At 41.7% G+C, this 13,782-nt stretch overlaps 1 protein-coding gene across 4 annotated transcripts in view; it reads left to right on the top strand.

The window, feature by feature from the left end:
- SEMA5B (semaphorin 5B) overlaps positions 1-13,782 on the top strand; it is a 270,787-nt gene that overhangs the window by 61,408 nt on the left and 195,597 nt on the right. For all 4 annotated transcript variants that reach the window (XM_039381823.1, XM_039381820.1, XM_027725635.2 and 1 more), the window contains exon 2: positions 12,889-13,112. The gene's annotated coding sequence lies outside the window, so the exon portion shown is untranslated. The remainder of the gene's footprint in view (positions 1-12,888; positions 13,113-13,782) is intronic.

The raw sequence follows: 13,782 nt of genomic DNA, 5'->3' as shown, positions 1-13,782 counted from the left end.
CAGTGTTGTTCTGTCTAAATCCCAACAGTATGGGATGGATTTGTCCCCAGGGCAGATTTAGTGAGGGGACAGAGGGTGCTATAGTGCCTTACAATAGCATCATCTTGATGTGGCACATGCAGTTTGCCATTCCTATCCACATCTTTTCAGCAGTTCAAAAAAGCTGAATTAATGATGGGAAGTAAAATAACTTTGGGGAAAATCATTGTTTTTCATGATTATTAATTTAATGATCCTTAGAAACAAATGGCTTTTAAACCTTATGTTAGGGAAAGGGAATTTCTCTGTAATTATTTTGGCTGATTTGCCTTCCTTTTTTTTTTTTAATTTTGCTTTCTGTAGCCTAGACAGACCTGTGTCTACCTGCAGCCTCAGTTCATGTTTCAGCCTTTCTTGGAGCTGTTGTATCTATGTCCTCTCCAGAGCTTGTGTTCAGGAAGTTTGTAAGAACTTACTTATCCTGGAAACCTCCACTCTTCTCTGGTCTGGTTTAAAGCTGGTCCATGAGTTCCTTAGGAACCAGAAACAGTACTGATTTTTGTGTAACTATAGAAACTAGTGCTTTAAAGGAATGACCAGCTGGGGCAAGATTTGAGATAAAATCGAGCATTGAAAATTATGATTTCTCCTGATCGGTCAAGGGATAAAAGGCCTGATTACCACTGAGACTGCTTGGAGACAGTCCAACCAGGCTGGGTGTTGTTTTGTTCTTGTTTGCCACCTTCTCTGTGTTGTCACGTGAGGAGAGTAAGAGGAGCTTGTTCTCTGTGCAGTCATTGTCAGGTTGTCCATGGAATATGGGGAATACAGCTCTTCTCAGCATTGTAGGTCCTACTGGGGGGCTTCTGCACCAACAAGCTCCTTGCAGTTGTTCACTGACACAGCTACATGAGCAGGAGTCTGGAGCAGGTGCTTTGCCTTTGTGTTCTGTGTGGGCTCTGTCCCTACTCTCAGTAAAAGACTAGGCATGTCAAACATGCTGAGGTCTCCTTTAAAATTACTCCATTTCCTCTAACGTTAGCAAAACCAGTGCTGCTACAAGGACAACCTCACCTTGTCATGCCTAAAAGGCTGTTACAGAGCAGTGCCTAGGACTCAGCTTTGGAGTAGTAGAAACTTCTGGAAGAGTACCACAGCCTTTGCTGTTGTCTGTAGAAGCCTCCTCCCCTTCCTCAACATACGTGCTCAGTGTGAACGTGTGAAGTGGTGAAGAAACAACTACAAACTCACTTCTCTGAAATACTTTCTTTCCTCTTTTCATCCTCTCCCATCTGCTCTTTTTTTGCACTTCTGTTCCTTTGGTGATGATAAAGACCCCCCATATTCATTCTGTGGATTTCCTCTCCCTAAGGCAGCCAGTGAAGAATACAGATGGCATTCGATGTAAATCAGAGGAAGATTCCAGTTGGGTCCCCCCCCTACCCCACCCTTTTCATGCTCTAGGCATTAGTATAATGAAGGAGAAGACAATGATTGTTGTTTAATTTACATTCTTTAAGGAAGATTCCTTTGGCCTGTGTGGGACAGGAAAAGACTGATCAATGTGGCAACATGTGAATGTGTAAGTCTGGACTGAGGGCTGATCTTTCATGTATTTAGGTAAAGAAAGGAATGTGCCCCCTGCCTTCCTTCTGCAGATCATCCTCACCTGCCATACCCGCCCTTGTCTCCTGTTTGTGAGCAGTGATTCATGGGCTCACCAAGAACACAGCTGCTGCAGATCATCCCGGTCCAGAAATGGTGACGACAACTGCAGTGCTGTTCCACCACCAGCTGAGAGACGCTCCCATAACTGGCCAGAGCAATCACTCAGTGAAAGAAGAGATCGTTTGGCTGAGAGCTGTGCCAGGGATTTTCTTGTACAATGCACAAAAAAGCCAAACTAGAGGAGCTAGGTTGGCCTGACCTGTCCCTGTGAAAGGGGGAGTAGAGTCTAGTCCCCCACTGCGTCGTCTGCAATATTGCCTCCTACACTGACTCATTTCACCAGGACAGAGCGAGGGGAAGCAACAAGCTTGGTTCTGCCCCTTGTTTTCCCTGTAGGGTGGCTGCACACAGCCTGATGCTTAGTACTTCTTTCTCAGTGAAGTGGATACAGCTTTTCTCTGGCAGAACTGAGGGAACTGGAACTGCCTGTGCTGCAATTTGTTCCCTGGGTTCTGCTCACTGGGAAAGCTGGTGCCAGCCTTTATCAGAGCAGATGATGTCTTAGAATCAAGATGTAAGTGATTGCACTATTAGGATTTTTTTCCAAGTCAAAAATGGCTCTCCAGTAATGTAAAATTTTTCATCTCTGATCATACTCTGATGGGCACAGGGTAGTTCTTCTGCTTCTCCAGCACATCTTCCTTTCCACAGACAAAGGTCCACTAATTCATTTATTTGCCACTTTTTCCTCTCTTTAAAAACTCCTTAAATTTCCACCACTGGGAAAACATTTAATTGCCTTAAGACCTGCAACATGGTTTTGAGTCTGGTTCGTTGAAGCTTTGAGGCCAGACAACTTTATTAGCAACAGAGGCTTCCTTTGCAGATAAATTCTCCTTTTCAGAGAACATCTTCCCTAAACAGTTTCACAGCTGATTATGGACACAAATAACTCATCAGAAAAAGTTAGTGATACTCAGTGCTTGGCAAGCCCTGAGTTATTATGCAGTTAATGCTGCGGCACTGTGCATTTCCAGCTGTGTTGCAGTGGCACGCAGACCTCAGCAGCTGTTGCGGAGCTCATCAAATAGCTGTTGAGCATCATCCCTGATTTGTCATAAACCTAAAGGTTCCTCTGGGGAAAGAAAGCCACAGCCTGGCTCCACTACAGTGGTGCTCCAGCACTGTCGTTACCATAGGTACTCTGCTTGTTTGAATTCCTCCCCTCTCCCTTTTGCCTTCATTATTTTTCTTGTTTGTTGCAAGAGTTGGGATCAGATTATTCATAGCCTTATGCTTCTAACTGACTGGTCTGGAAATGCAGTTTGGTGTATGCTTTAGGGCTACCTGGCTTCATTTCTTCCTAACCAGCTGAGTTTACATTTTAAAAAATATTTAGATGCCTAACAATACCAAGAGGCACAGAACAGTTCACAGTTTTTGTGAACTGCTCAGATACGTTGTCCCTATAAAGAAGAATAAAGTTCTAGGTGTAAGTTGTGGTATGGACAAAAGCTGTGTTTTATGTAGAATTTTAATATTTACCCTTAGTTTGAATAGGATCAAACGCAGAAAACGTCAAAACTGGAAAGGAAATTCTGAGGGGGGCATGAGGGGAGCTTTGTATGGGGTTCACAGAAATGCTTTGTTTTAAGAAATGCTTATCTTCAGATGCATAATACAGAACACGCTGAAACAAAACCTTATTTCAGAATATTTAATGCTTCTCAAGGTTGTTCCATGTCTGAGTTTCTCCCTTTCAGAACTTTTCCAGTTTTCTTCCTTTTTTGCCTTTGGACACAATTTTAGCAGAACTGATATGGTTTCCCAAATTGTTTTGGCTCAAGAAAAAAAGCTTCCAAAGATTTTCAGACCACTTCAGCCTTACTGCTGCTGAAAACCCTTTTTTGGTACTCATGTACTTCCTAGAGACTGAAAAATCCAGCCCATGGTCTGCTGCTGAAGGTGCTTTCAAATGCAAGAGATCACAGTTAAGTTTCTGATCCTGATGGCCAGATTGCTTAAACTCTCAGTTCTTCACTGTTTCATGATATTATGTGAACAACAATAAAGTTGTTTTTCTTTTTGGGTTCTGTGATTGTCTGTGCAGGGTCTGAGTTATTGCAATCCCTAATTTCAAGAGTTCAGCCAACACCCCTTCAGGTTTGTAGTTTGGAAACACCTTGTTCAAGTCACTGCTAAATGACCTTTATGTTTGTATGGAAACATTATCAAAAGATTCATGGAACTCACTCCTGGCCAAATCCCCCCATCTCTGAGAAACACATTGACAGCAGTATTTTTCCTTCCCTAAGTTGCACTGTAATCTCAAGAGATTTGCAATGGTCAGTTACAGGGACACCCAAGTACTAGTGACAGGTGAAAGTGTTTGTGTATTTTCACAGAGAATTGCTCACTTCGGGACTGTACTTCTTGCAAAACTTGCCAAGTCACCACAATTGGGCTGTGAGTGTCCTGGTGACTGCTCTATAAATAACCTGGATGGACAGAGACAGTGCAAAAAGCAAACAGAGCACTTAAGCAGTGAGGACTTTTCTGTTGAGCCTGCTGTGTTTGTGCAGGTTGTCATTGTGAGTGTCACAAACTGGCTGCAAAAAATATTTTCAGCTGCTTGAGATAAAATGGACAGAGGTGGAGGCTTTGTGTTGGCTCGACACAGTGAGACGCTTTTGGGCCAGAAATGTTCTTTCTGCTGCCAGCCGCCTGAAGGCTTCTTTGGCCTGAAGGTTCACGCGTTACAGCTTATATATTAGTCCAATAAAAGATACACGCGATCCGCCTTGTCTTGCTATCAGTCCATCACTGAAAAAGTGTTGCTTCAGCTAATGGTGGCTCATATTTGATTTCTGTCCAGTGTATTTTAAGGCTGAAAACCCATCCAGCAGGATGGATGTCTGTCTCAGTGCTGTCCTCTGCCTGTTATTAGGTATGTTTGTATTAATGATTAGATATCCTGCAGCATTAGTCAATTTAAATATTGAAAACAAATGTTCTCTCATTTCTCTGCCTTGGGGCAAGGAGTGATTATTCCTGCCTCTTCAGAGTATAGAAATCTGCATCTGTTGAAGTCTCTGTTCTGCTGTGAGCCCAACATATGAACTCAGTTTGCAAATTCATCTGAGAAATGCTAAAATTGGCACCTGTTTCTGCAGGCACCTATACCAGTAATGTATGCAATGGTCTAAATACCACTTTGCTTTGGAACTGCAGTTTTTTAGACTTGACCACTTGGATCAACATCCTTTGTCTCTTTATTGTTTACATCTTGATGTTTCAGTGTCACCAGGATACCTTATTATGACCCTGGGATGCAAACAGTCCATTGCTGAGGGTTTTTTTTTTTAGTAACTTGGCAACGTTATCTAAAGTAAAGCAGACTCTTGAAATTGGGACATACTGCAATTCACAGGGACAATGAAAAGTATTTGTGGTACAGAATATTTTGCACATTTGAAACCTCAGTTGCATCAATCTTACTCAGAAAAGAAGTGGCTGGAGCAAAAAGTAATTTTTTGCTGTTTAATGTTTCTGATAAAATTAGCATTTGCAAAAAAATACACTTAGAAATGGTAGAAGAGTTTCACACAATAGCCTTAACAATGTTCGTAGTGTTGTTTATAAATATGTGTTTAGGGAGATATAAAATTGTAGATGATTGACCTGATAAAGCCATAATATCATTTTCTGAGCTATTTAGGCGTGTTGACTGAATGAATGTTTAGAATCCATGCAGCACATGTAGTAAAAATTTGCATGAAGACAGTATTGATTTCAGGTGCAGGGGAAGCATTTTGATGCAGAATAGAAGAGCTACTGGATTTATCTGTATTCTAAGTTGGGAGCGGGCAGAATTTTTCCAAGGGACCCCTTCTAGTCCTAATGTGAGCAATGGGAAGCATTGCATACGAAATGTATCCAACAACTGTGAGGTGCAGCTATTGGGTCCAGTTCCCAGTCCGTTCTGTGTACCCCAGTGAGGCATTCTGTGATGGACTCTCTCAAATGGCCTCATTTCTAGCCCTTGGCATGAGGGAAAGCTGCTCCCATGACTACATTCAGAGAGGTAGATGTTACTCTTCAGGCCACTCTTGACATGGTCTAGTGATGAGTTAGCAGCATTTTTTGGCAGTTGCATGTTGATTTTGGCATTTGGGGGCTGCAGAGTTGGGATACCAGAAGCAGCAAGAAGACTTAGCCCTTGCACAGCAGTGGATCAAGGGAGAATCTACATCCCTAGTGAGTGGCAGTGAAGAGGGCAGGAGGAAAACAAGAAAGCATATGGGGCACATTGCTGTGAGTTGCAGAAGAATAACAGGAATTTCACAAAACTGATACTCATGGTGATGTGCCATTTATGATGAAGCGCCTTAATTTGTTGAGATCATTTTGAACATTTTGTTTCTTCAAACCAATGTCAAGATCTTTCTGTGTCCTCAATCTGGAGCTCATTAAGTGCATGATGCATGGAAAACTGTTTGCCTCTGAATAATGTAATACTGGGGAAAACAAGCCCTTAACCCCATTTTCTGTTGGACACCTTCTGCATTCCAAATTCCATCCATTTTTTATATGTGCACTCAAACACTTGTACATACATCTCCCTGTGTCTGAGTGTGGATTTGAAAGTCGCTCTGTGCAAAAATCTCATGTGGTCACAGAGAACAAAATACATAAGCGCAGTGCTTCATCCACCTGAGATGACCCAAGAGATGGAAATGCCCCCTTACTGCCCGTGTTACAGATGGGTATTTCTCCAAAGGGAGATATTGAAGGATGCAGTGCATTTAGGAGTTTGTTGTTGCCTTGTTTCAAAGTGAGGAGAGAATCAATAATTTGTTAGGCTGTGAGCTGACGGCTTGTCTGGGTGCCAACTCCAGTGCCCTCCAGGATAAGCTGCCAAAGTGTCTGAGGGAGCAAAGCGGGATGTAAATTCCACAAGTCATTTTCCTGAAACTCTTATGTGGGAAACCTTTAGAAGCCTCTCAGTAAGGACAAAATCCTTCCAGGCTTAATTCTTGTTTGAGCAAAATTCCTTCTGAGGTCAGTAGACCTAATCCTGAAGTCTTATCACTTGTTTACCTTGATGGGATTTGAGTGTGTGTGGGGGAAACAGAGGGTCTTGGGACAGGGTGCACTGGAAATGCTTTCTTAGGAGGCTGGAAGAAGACTGCCAGGCTCTTCAGAAGTGGGTGCACATGTGAAAGGAAGGCCTGCTTCAGTAAAAATCACCTCTGTTTCTCACTTTCTCCGCAGTGGTAGAAAGAGCAGGTGAGGATTCCTCTTTCCTCTGAAGGCTCTTTGGTGCCTGGGGGTGGCCCAGCCCTGTCTCTCAGGGATGATGCAGCTCACACTTCCATGTATGTGTTTCAGAAGTGTTTTGCATCTGAGACCTTCCTTCTTTTGCATCCTAGAGGAAAAAAAGCCCCCCATGCTGGTAACTCCTTCCTGATGTTTTATATATAACACAGTCCATCAAAGTGATAAGTAGCATCAAATATAGAAGCAGATGAGAGCTGGAACATTGGGTTCTTTGATCTTCAAGCTGAGAAAGAAACTCTAGGTTTTCCATGTGGCTCTGGGGAAGGCCCCTTTTGGGGAGGCTTTGGAGCAAGTCCTGGCTCTGCTTGCCCCAAGTACTGTCATAGTGAAACCCCATGAAAGGCCCCTTGTCCCTGCACTGCAAATCATGGTGTGCCAACAGTGCCCTCAGCAGAAATTTCTCCTTCCTATCTTTTTTTCCTCCACTGTTTCTCCCTGCAAATTGAAATCTATCTTCTTTATAACGGACTTGGCCTTTATTAGCCAAAGATCATGCCTCTTTATTAACCTTCCAGTAAGCCTACATCAGCTGAGTGAAACACTGTTCAGCAGGGCATATGGTATCGTAAAAGTCACTGCTGGTGTCACACAGCTGTGTACAATTTTGTTTGGTTTGAGGGGTTTTGCTTTTTAGTAAAGAGATGGAAAACGTTCTTTTCTTCTTTTCTGCTTTCTGGTGAGTGACTTATAAACAGCCTGTGTGAAATTGGCTCTGGAAAATATAATCAGAAAAATATATAGGCTGTTGCATTGTTTTTATGAATCCCAGGTCATGGTACAGGGGAGATTCTGTAGTAAAGTTTCGTTAAAAGTAAAGGAGGAACACTAAAAGCTCTGCTGCTGATCTGAGGAAAGTAAAACTTCGTCAAGCCAAGTAACACTGGACCATCTTGTACTTTATTCCCTGCTGTTTATCTAAAGCACATTTCTTACATTCAGTAAATTTCTACTTCTGGCAGTTTATAACTCCATGAGTTTAAGAGCCTTTGACTAATTAAGAGCAGAGAGATTTTCACCATGCTGCCACAGCCCCACTGGAAGAATAATTTCCAAGTGTTTTGCTCATTGGGGGCATATGAGGCCAAAATTACAAACACATAAGTGCCCATGTACGTACATCTATCTATCTAAATATATAAATACACACTCAGATTATTTCTATGTCCATATCCATATTTGTTAAAAACAAAAGCCTTAGAGGCGAACACCTTTGGAGGGAAGAATGTAGATACTGTAACAAAGTCTCTGGTTGGGTTATAAGTTATTTGTACATTAATCATGGAAGAAATTTCAGAGATTTGATCCTACGGGTGAAAAGAAGCATGTGTGATTGTGTGAGTGCATGTGCACACATGCAGAAAGCAACTGTGAGGGATGCCTGTGTTTAAACTGATCAGACAAGTTTTATTAGTTCTGTCCGTTGATGCTGTTTTGAAATATGGCAGGCTGAGCCTATTAAGGTAGCTCAAAAATGTCTTTCCAAAATGGCTTTTGGGCTCCGGTTCCCACATTCGTTTACTTCCTTGATTCATTTCAAAATCTGCTCCCTCAGCATCTGCTGCTCTTGTGCACACATATGCATTGAAAAATGGATCGTTACCCAGCAGTTTTCTGTAACAAAAGAAGGGGTTTGGTCCAGATCCAGAGAAAGACATGCAGTAAAGGATCACAACTGAGGAAATGAGTGTATCAAATTGCGCGCGAAGAGTGAGAAGGTAGAACGCATATGAAAGGCAGCTGAGTTAAAAAAATGTATAAATGGAGAGGCAATTCAATTGAAACTGACAACTGCATTACCTTTCTGCTGGTGGGTGGAGCCTGACTCCGCAATAAATCCTGTACACCAAAGCTCAAGATTTAGGCAAACATAAGAGTTCTTAACTTCATTCCTGTTTGGCAGCATGATCCAATGCCTCTCGCATCTCTGTGAACCTGATTACCAACTCTTACAGGGCTCGGTGCAGCACTGAGACCCCTTGGGTTTTTAATTCCATGTATAGGTGTTTGCAGTGCCACAAGGGAAGAGTCTGATCTGAGCCAGCAAATGTATCCTGAGTATGAGTGATGCAAAATGAAAGCAGTCAGGGAAAGAAGGATTTGTTGATGGAAGTTAACAAAACACCTCTTATTTTAGTGAAGGTTGAAAAACAACCTTCTTGGGATAAGAGAATTTACAAATGCCTTATTATGCTGTTGCTAAGATCACACCTGTAGCATCATGCACCAAGATCATGCTCTTAGCTTCAGAAATCACACTCCAAAGGAAGACTGAAACATTAAAGGAGATACGGGAGTGGGAATGAATTTAGCCAGTTTCATCTAGAGAAATGCTTAATGGCAGGATGATCATCTTAAGGGTCATTTAATATCAGGAAAAGGAAATGACACATAGCACAAGTAGTAACACAAAGAACAATGAATTCAATTTAATAAAGGGCAAATTCAAATTGGAAATGAGGCTAAACTTTTAGATGGTTGAGGGCAGGCAGAAAGGGAAATCGTTTGCTTAATGAGGTAGTTATGACAAACTAGGTAGAAATATTCTGTTTTCTGAAATCAGCGAGTGTGGAGTGCAATTTTCCCTGCCTTATACAGTGGGTTCAGCTGGGAGGTCCAGTGGTGTTTTGTCAGCCTTGTCCATCATGACCATTAGTTGCATTAATAATCCGTATTTTAATAAAGACACTATGGTAGCAATGGTACATGTTGAGAATCCTTGCTTCTCTAATGTGAAAGAAATTGGATTTTTTGTGGCTTCACAATACGAAACAAAAATTTGAGTGTGCTGTGGTTGTCTGAGGTGAGATTTATGTGAGGCCACATGGAGATTTATAGCCTCACAGCTTCTGTGTCTGGTCAGAACCGTGTTATGGGAGGGCTGGGGGGAGTTTTCCAGGGGTTGAGGGAGACCTGGGTGCTTTACTCTTCACTGTGTTGCGGAGGCAACTGGGCATCCCAGAGGTACCTGTTGAAAATCTTACTCCTGTACGTCGTTCTTACTGTTTCCTTGAAGCAGAGCTGACCCAATGGCTGTTAGTGATGCCACAGTTCATCTTAATTCACCACCTACAGGGCTTGCTGCTCCAAGTGGGCTCTTAGTCTCCTGCTTGCTTACAGCACTATTTAGGAGCATGTATGAAAACAGCCTTGTATCTGTGTTGCCAGGAAGGCTTTATGAAAAAACAACAAATGCATACTGCCTGAACCTTCCATCTGAGTAAAAATGGACCAAATGTATTTCTAGTGCAGATTTACTGGCATTAGTGAACAGTGCAAGAACTGATACTGATATTTACGTCAGTGATTCTGGTATGATGAAGACAAATTATTAACAAAACTGTTTATTTATGGCACAGATAGACAGTTGATAGTTGTTGCTTTATTTTAAATATATTGACAGGAACAAAGTACCTAATTAATGAGGTCTCATAGGGATCCCAGTTAATAATTGCCAACTGATGGGTTTTGCTATGTCTGAAAATTAAATGGTAGCACTGGGTGCATGGAAATGGCTCATATTGTCCAAAACAGCTGATGATTACTGTGTTTAAGTAAAAGAATTCTCATAAGGATTTGAGCTGCTCAAAATTTAATGCAATTTTTCCAGGGCCTTGATAATCATCAGGAAATGAATGTAAAACTGTGATCTCATGTCATTTGGAAAGTTAATGGAATAATCTGATGGGCAGAGGTTGCTAACTGTACACTGGAAAAGAAAAGTCTTTAGGCATTGGTCTCTGTCAGCAGCAATGGAAGTGGAGAAGACAGTAGATTTTATTCCATAATTATCTGACATGAAAATGGGTGGTGTACCAAAGAGAAGTAGGGAAGTGTTGCTTTTAGTGAGGAAAATAGGTCAGCCTAAATACTAGCACTGGTTGTTACATGCTACTTATGGATGTGTATGTTGGAGAACTCGTTGGAAAATTAATTTATTCCTGTAAAAACATTGCTTTATAGAAATCTTTCTTTGAGCTTTGAGATTTTCATTGGAGAATGGAAAATTAGCAGTTTCCATCTACCGGAAGGTTTCAGATGGAAACCTGGTTTCTGGTCAAGTTTCTTTCCCCAGTGGAAACACATAAACACTTGCAGGAATCCATCTTTGCTGGTGTGGACCAGTGTTCACCAACTAATGTGTAGCACATACTGTGCTCAGCTGTGAAACTGATTTAAGTTGTAGTCTTTTATACTGGGGCACTGAGTTGTTCCTTAGGGTGCAGATACCAGGTGGTCTTCCCCTAGAAGGTCTCGTCTTTATCCCTGTGTAAAATGGGAGATGCTTTGTGGGATGAGAAAATGCTCCTGTGTTGTTAAACTAAGGACGTATTTCCAATATCTTCCCTCTTTTAAATAGGTGTCAGTCACATTTTTTTGGTTAGATACCATAGACTAAATCCTGTCTCTGCTCTGGGTCTGAAGGTGAACAAAGTAGTTCATCACCAAGGCAAAAGAAGTCTTTCTTTATAACCGTTTCTCTTCATTTTATCTCAGCTTCTCAGTGTCTGGCAGATTCTCCATCCTTTATGCCATTCCTCTTCAGCTCACTAGTAAAGTCGTCATTAGCTTTGCATATAAGGGCAGGCTCAGGGATTTCATTACTTCTCTGCAGTTTCATTTACTCTTTCTTGGGTTTTCTTTGAAATTTATTTTGTTTATCCATGTGCAGTGGGGGTTTGACACGGTGAAAAAGGATGAGTTCTGCTCTGAGCCTGGTCTTCACTTTGTTCTTAGCACTTGTAATTACTGTGGGACTGCACTGACCTGAAGCGGTGCTCTAACAGTGCTGGCATGTGTATCTCATTTTTATAAGTTTACTTGTACTGTTTAGAACAATCTGAGGAGATTTATAATTGCTTGTTTTGTAATACAGCCACAAAGAATTAAGCAAGGGCTGTATAAGTAATCTCTTTTCCTCTAGCCAAAGAAGCACTACCATGTTTTCATATATCAACTTATTTGGGGTCAGAGTTTGACTTCTCTCTGCATTTGATAGGTATATATAAGTGCTGCATCTGAGTAGTTCACAGAGGGATTTAGCACTTTGATTTTTAAATGCAGTGCCAAACGTGAAGAGAACAGTGTAGTTTGATTAGAATGGAGCCCATGCAATGGTGAGAGGTACATTTTCAGCAAAAATTACTATGAGAAGAGATGATGACTTAGGAAAGCATTGCAATTAAAATCGTGACTGACTTGATACTGGAGACGGAAAACTGCTAGCTTTTGATATTTGCTAGCTAGGCAGAAACTTGGATAATAAGTGTTTTCTGAGAACAGAGATATGGAGGAAAGATGGCTTATGTTTAAGACACTACACAAGACTCAGAAAATTGACTTCAGTTCCTTTCCTGGCTGCCTCACAGGATGCCTCTGCAGTCTTGGGGACGATTACAAAGTTTTGACCATATGTTTATGCTGCATGTAGTGATCTGGAGCCCTCATTTTAGTTGGGCTTCGTGAAATTCTAATCTACCAAGTAATATTTACTCACTTGTGTATACCAGAAAGTAAAAACAAATGGTCTTTGGAAAAATTAAACTGGGTCATGTTTACACTGAATAAGGATTCTGTGTCCTGGTCAGTGATGGATGAAAAGTAGGGCCTTCAGAAATGATGACTATATCAGACTCAGTCCTCAGACCAAGCATGGGACCATTTAAATTTTTTCAAAAAATGCTGTGAGGAAGGAGAAGGGTGAAGGGGAGGTGATACTTACCATGAAGGGTATGAGCTGTTTTCCCAAGATCTTTTTCATATAACTCAGGAAAGAGGAAGGACCTGGCAGAAGTAAGAGAGACCCTTCCTCAAAGAGGTCTTTATAACATCATTTTTGTATCAGCCAAATGCAGACACACTTCTTTTTTAATGAAGGAAAAAAATGCCTTTTTGTTTTAATAGATAAATCACCCACGAACAAGCTTATGAGAAAAATAGAAGAAAGAAGGCCAAAGAGGCATGCCAGAGAAGGAAGTTTGCAGAGTCCAAGGGGTTCAGAGAAGATTGCAGTGGGACTGCCTCTGAGAGGGAGTGTTTACATCACCAATTCCTGACGGGTTTACCTTCTGGGACTCCGACCTTGGACTGCTGCCGGGACATTTGTCTTGGACTTGTTCTCTGGACTGGTGAGTTAGTGATGGAATGACACACATCTCTGTTGTGCTGGAACATGATATTTTCAGATTGCTCAGTGTGAGAGGTTTTGGTCTCTGATCATTCTGTCTCTCGCTCCAGTGATGAGAGGATATGTCAAGTAGTTAAAGCACAAATCTGAGAGCTGAAAGACTTGGCCACTGTTTCTGAGGCTGCCACAGCCTATTTGTGATTTTGTACAAGGCAAAGAATGACAGACATTAGATGAAGCATTTTCCAGTGGCTCAGGGCTCTCTTAACTCTGTTGTCATTGGACTCAATGGGACATTCTCCCTTAAATTTGTTGGGAACAAGGACCTTATATTTCAGACTGTATGTGAAGTAGGTAGGTTTCTCTAATCATTTGGATATAAAAAGTGTGTGCCTGCTGCAGTGCAGGGAATTGCTGCAACTTTTCAGATGCTGAAAGCACAGTTAACTGAAAAGGTAGGTCACTACTGCTGGCCCTGGTTATACCAGCTCAAATCCAAAATAGCCTTGGTGTGTTTCACCAAAGTTCGTTGCTACACCAATACCTGCTACTTCTCAATCACTCAGGACAGGTAGATGTGATGTGTAGGCAGGGCAACGGTGAGTGGAAACTGATTAGTGTGGTCATAGAATATATCCCAGACTAAGTAAACAGCATTTTCTGCTGCAGCA

This window comes from Pipra filicauda, unplaced genomic scaffold (genome assembly GCF_003945595.2).
Source record: "Pipra filicauda isolate LSUMZ 115617 unplaced genomic scaffold, ASM394559v2 scaffold10_size6260569_pilon, whole genome shotgun sequence".
NCBI lineage: Eukaryota > Metazoa > Chordata > Aves > Passeriformes > Pipridae > Pipra > Pipra filicauda.
This window is presented reverse-complemented; position numbering and strand designations above follow the sequence as displayed.